The 6,136-nt window shown below is 34.1% G+C and overlaps 1 pseudogene; it reads right to left on the bottom strand.

Moving 5' to 3' along the window:
• Positions 1-5,568: 5,568 nt before the first annotated feature.
• LOC102491120 (60S ribosomal protein L11 pseudogene) overlaps positions 5,569-6,136 on the bottom strand; it is a 2,542-nt pseudogene continuing 1,974 nt past the window's right edge.

The following is a 6,136-nucleotide window of genomic DNA, read 5'->3' as shown; positions in this document are numbered from 1 at the left end:
ATAAATAAATAAATAAATAAATAAATAAATAAATAAATTTGCCTATTCTAGGTACCTCCTATAAGTGCAATCATACAGTATTTGTTCTTTTATTATTTTTTTTTAAATTGCCAGAGGGTGTGTTTACTCACTAGAAAGAGAGAGGGAGAAAATACCCCTATTGGGGATGGTCATGCCAGAATCCCTTCTTCTCTACTTCTTTCTCTTTTTGGGATTTTGAGCATGCATGCACATGTACCTAGTGTGGTGTTCAAGTCACCATATCCAGGACTTGAACCACATAGTTGGCCATGTGAGATAAAGCTCCCTTAGTCACCATGCCATGGGCTAGCTCCCAGTATTTGTCCTTTCATGTCTGACTTATTTTACTTAGCATGATGTTTTTAAAGTTCATCTATGTTGTAGCATGTATCAAAACTTAATTCCTTTTTATGGCTAAATAATATTCATTGTATGTACTTACTCATTTTTAAAGAAAGCTATGCACTATACAGCTATGCACTATGTAAATATTTTATGAGGAATAGCTCATTTAATCATCACAATTAATGGAGCATATAATATTGTTATCTCCAATTTATAGATGAGAACAATAGGACCTAAAATGTTTAAGTAGTATGCTCTAGGAAGTGGAGAGATGGGATTTGAACTAGCCCTATCTATTTCTGCAGTCCTAGTTGTTTAAACAATATAGACTACTGTCACCTTACTGGTATTTCTTTTCTTGAAATATTATGTTGTTTTGATCACTGAACTTCAATACATAAAGCTATAGGAGAATGTACAGTGAATGACAGTTTAGAGTAAACAAAGAACTGAAAGATTTAGTTGCTATCATGGTATTGACTAACAAATACAGACTTTTTTTCTGGACAGATGAAAGGAAAAAGGAAAAAGAATTGGAGTTAAATCCTGAAGATGAGGTTTAGGATGAACAGAATCTTCCAAGACAAATTCTGGAATATTAAAAGTAGAAATTTTCTCATAAAATCTTTGAAAAGGAAACTGTATAATTACTATATTACTATATCATTTCAAAAGTAGAGGTAGAGATGGAAAATACAGGCAGTTGTAAATAAGAGTTGTACAGGAGAAAAATAGGAGAAAAATAAAGATATGAAAGTTAAACCTTATTTTCTTAAAGCCGATGGTATTTAGGGCAACTGTACTGTCCCATATCAAATGCTCTAGCCATACTTTAAAACCTTATGGATTGGCTTAAAGGTTGTCTATTAGAGTTTCAATCTCTGTTTGTCAGTCTGTACTTAAACACTTCCAGTGGCAGGGAGAACACATAATCTCATTTCATCATTGGCTATGCAGACATACTATTTTATGTTAACTCTAGATCTTCCTCTTTCTACTTTTCAGCTCAGGGCCTTATTCCTTTCATAAGACTACGCAGGAAAAGTCCAACATTTTCATCCTTATGACAGCCTTTCAAATATTTGAAGACAACGCCATGTTTCTCCTACCCCTTTCCTGCCCAACTCAAGATGATGAGCAGCAGGTACTTGAGAGGCCAAGATACTAGGGAAGTAAGCCCAGAAGTTGCCCTTAAGATTAGTAATAGATTTTCAAAGGCTATAAAAGCACTGAACTTTAAAGGAAACTATTAGTAAACTGGGATTAATTAAAATGAAGAACTTCTGTTCATCAAACCATACATTTCATAGAGGGAAAAGTCAAACACAGGAGAAGATATTCACATTGTATTTTATCTGATGAAGATTTTGAACTTTAAAGGAAACTATTAGTAAACTGGGATTAATTAAAATGAAGAACTTCTGCTCATCAAACCATACATTTCATAGAGGGAAAAGTCAAACACAGGAGAAGATATTTGCATTGTATTTTATCTGATGAAGGACTTATATCCAGAATATATGAAGAACTCCTAAAAATAAATGATTGCGGGTCCAGTGACTTACAAGCCCAGCATATGTATGGTTGCTCAGAATTTGGATGGGGTGAAGAATTTGAAGTAAAAGGATTGTGATATGACCATGTGATGTGACCAAGCTCTTTTAGAGAGTACTTTTTTCTCTGTTTTTTTTCCCCCTTTCTCTTGTCTCTTTCCTCTTTCTCTCTTCTGTGCATGTGTGCACCCACTTACATAGTAAAAGGAAAAAAAATCAATGAGAGAAAACATAATAGAAAAATCAACAGATGAGTTGAGCAAGTCCTTCACAAATGAACACATTCAGTTGGCTGATGAACATATAATAATATTTAAAATTTTATTAATACTAAAATAATTGATAATCAGACAATGTAACTTAAGGCCATGGGATGCTACTACTTACCAGAATGCTAAATTTAGAAGAAAAATAGGGAGGTGAAGTATTAATGGCACAAAGAAAAGTGGTATTACCTGTTGAAGATATTTTGTAGTTTTATCAACTATACTAGGGTAAAATGTTCACCTGTTGAAATATCCATTTTGTAAGCCAAGTAATAATATGATTGAATGTATAAAAGAAAATGAAATTAAAAAAAAGGAAAAATAATAAATAAATAAAAATAAAACCAAACAATATACTTGATAATGCAAATTATTTTCTCGGATGTGAAACACTTAGAATCCCCATATGCTCTTGGTAGAATGTAAATTATGAATTGATATGAATACTTTGGAAAACGATTGCAATATTACTCATGCTGAACATATACAAATTTCATAACCCAGATTTTCTACTCCTGGATACACCTAAAAAAATGCAAAAACTGTGAACAATCTAAATATTTATTAACAATAGTTGAATGAATTGATCTAGTAAAAGGACACTCCAAAAAGTTTATGTAAAAATGAAATTAAAATGTTGAGTTTATTTTTGTGCAACAATTTTGAAATTCAGGCATAGTTTTTATTATATGCATTTTCACAAACTTTTTGAAGATTCCCTTATAAATGCATGCAACAGAATACTATAAAACAATGAAATAACTGCTTTTACAAAAATGCAATAACATTGATGAATCTCACAAACAAATTGAGTGAAAGAAGACAGTCACTAAAGTGTATATATTATAATTCCACTTACATGTAATACAAAAAGAGACAAATCAAGTCTAGGGTAAGAAAAGTAAGAGCAGTTTCTTTTGCTGAGAGGTGACAATCAAAAGATGATAGTAGGGAGACTTCTGTTTTGTTGGTACACTTTATTTCTTGAGCTGATGGTAGTTGAGTATATTCACTTTGTAAAATTTCATCAAGCTGTATGCATGTAAATTATAAACTTTTAGTGTGTGTGTAAGTTTTTTTTTGGGGGGAGAGAGAGGTTTTAGCTATCGGGCGCGTGCGCTCTCCATACAGACAGAGACATAGAGACAGAAAGCGAGAAATCAACCCCCAGGGGGGGATGGTCACGCGCAATCCCTTCTCCTCCATTCTCCTCTCGGGATCTTGGGCACGCAAGCACACGCACCCAGCGTGAGTTTTAAGCCACCGGTCCGGGACGCGAACCGCAGTCAACTACGTGGGAGTCCAGTGACATAGCCATTACGCTAACTGCTGGTTCCCAGTATGTGTAGAAGTTTTTAAAAATTAACTTTAGAAGGCAAAAAATGACTAAATAGATCTGAAAATTTCATTTACCTAAAATGTAGGACTGTCTTATTGTCTAGTTAAATCTATATTTTCATAATATTCACAATATAAAGATATTGAAACTTAAGCTGCCTTTAGCTTTTGTATTAAGAGAATCTGAAAGTATTTGGACATTATAATTTTCCAATCCCGCTTCCCCAGAAAGAGACTTCTAGCTCATCTTTTAGAAAATGAGAGTTGGGCAATAAATGAGCCAATTACTAATCTAAATTTGTGGTAGGTATTTAAGGAATTTCTAATATATGTGACATGTTGAATGTAGATTTGGATATAAAGTACTTAATAAAGATGGTCGTTAAACTTTTGGGTTTATTTTTGGTTTTGGGGTTTTGGGTTTTTTTGTACTTGCATCACACTGTAGGCTTATTTTAAATTTGCTAATAGCTGAAACATCAGTCTGTTACAAATGTAACAAATGCTACCAGAATGAATCTTAAGCTCCAAATTTTGAACATGTGTAGTAATTCCTCTTTTATTTTATTGTGATAAAATTTGTTCACTGTTTCATCTGTTGAGATTCTTCTGGACTAGTATTCGCTACTCTTCATTTTTTAGCATTTTTATCATGCTAATATGTATCTTTTAAATATAATAAAAGGAAATTTAAATACAACTTTTTTTTTGTAATAGTGTACCCCATTGGTGGAAATGTTAATAAGGGGAAACTAAAGATAAAATGTCCTATAGACCATCTTTATTAATCTTTATCTTAGATCATAGTAATCCAGTAATCAGACCCTTTTTGAATATAGTCATTCAAACAGTTATAACCACTGCTAATGGAACTCACATCCAGTCCATGTTTCTTTTGTCCAGAAGGCAGTAAGTATAGAAGTAACATAAACTATTTCTTATTCTGACATTTTAGCATGCTTGTATTTCTTATTTTAAAATGGCCCTTTACCTGAACTGTATCAAATAGTGAAATATTTACAAATTCCAAACTTCCTTTTACTCTAATCCTATCCTATGGGCACTGTACTAAATGTTTGAATCTTGCTTCAAATATGAGTGGTAGGATGATATGATGTCAAATTACACTGGTCTGATTGAAATTTTTATGATTTTAAATGTGCTCTCAGTACGTTGTGTCTGGTTTCTTGACATTTCACTTTTCTCTTTTTGCCAGCAGAGGGAGGAAGAGAGAAGAAAATAAACATATTTCTCTCTGGCCTTAATTCAAATGATTTAAACACTTCTCTAAAACACAAAGTAGATTATTTTTACTTTCTCTTGAATTATTATAATTTGAAAATAATTTATCTAACTATAAATGTTAATTTCTTACACATATCTTTTGCTTAATGGATCTCCAATGAAATTTGTACTTTGAATTTTTAATCAAGTTTATAAAGCAGAGATTATATTGAAAATCTGAATATTTTTTATATTTTGAAGTGATATCTATAATATCCTCTCTTATTTTTAGTTACATAAATTAGTTAGATGTTTTCTTCTTATGCTTTTCTAATTCAATTAGAGATAAATTTATGCAAATATTTACTACATACATCTTAATATAGCCATTTGATCATTTAATTCAACATGCAGCTCAGTTAAGGATGGTTTGCAGTTTTTGGGTTTTTTTTGATAGGTTGTTGCTATAAGGCGTGTGCGCTCGCCAGAAAGACAGAGAGAAACAGAGAGATAGAAAGCGAGAAATCACCCCCCGGGGGGATGGCCACGACTGCAATCCCTTTTCCATCCATCCACCTCTTGGGATCTTGGGCACGCACACACACACATGCCTGGTGTGAGTTTAAGCCGCTGGGTCCGTGACTTAAACTGCGGTACATGGGAGTCCAGTGACATAGCCATTATGCTAATTGCAGGTCCCTGCAGTTTTACTAATTAAATGATATAAAATGATATACCCATTTAAAAAAATTTTTTTTTCCAAAAACCTTTATTGGTCTTTTGGATAGAAACAAGTATTTATTTGCTAGGTATTTATTTCATCAGTTCTGCTGGAACCAGTGCATGGCCTCCTCTTCGCTGATTCTGTGTTTGGCCCCTATGCAGCCTGTCCTGCGCTTATTCTCTGTGATTTTGAAACCTGGCCTACCCAGCACCACATAGAAGTCCAGGCTGTAGATACTAATGCTTGGGCCATATTTGATCCCCAGATCAATGTGTTCCTGGCTCCCAAAACCAAAGTTTCTAGAATCTGAGAAGTTATTTTTTTGTAACTCATACTCCCGTACCTGTAAACCTTTCTCCAGAACTTCTGCCTTGGCCACGGACTGTGCAGTAGACAGCAATCTTCTTATTTCTCCTAATGCCAAAGGATCTGTCAGTGTATCTAGTTTTGGAAAACACAGGGGTCTGGCCTGTGAGCTGCTCCAGCACCTTGGTTACTCGGGTCAGTCTGTCTCCACTCTCCCCCACACAGATGTTGAGGCACAGCTTGCAGTTATGAAGTTCCCGCATGGGGTTCTCCTTTTCACCTTTATCTGCTTTTTGTCATAGAGCCCATGTACTTGCCAGAGATAAGCAGAGAGAGGGAAAGGAGAAGTAGCCCCCTTT

Source organism: Tupaia chinensis, unplaced genomic scaffold (assembly GCF_000334495.1).
Source record: "Tupaia chinensis unplaced genomic scaffold, TupChi_1.0 Scaffold139935_1, whole genome shotgun sequence".
Lineage (NCBI taxonomy): Eukaryota > Metazoa > Chordata > Mammalia > Scandentia > Tupaiidae > Tupaia > Tupaia belangeri.
Note: the sequence above shows the minus strand (reverse complement) of the source record. Positions and strands in the feature narration are given on the sequence as shown.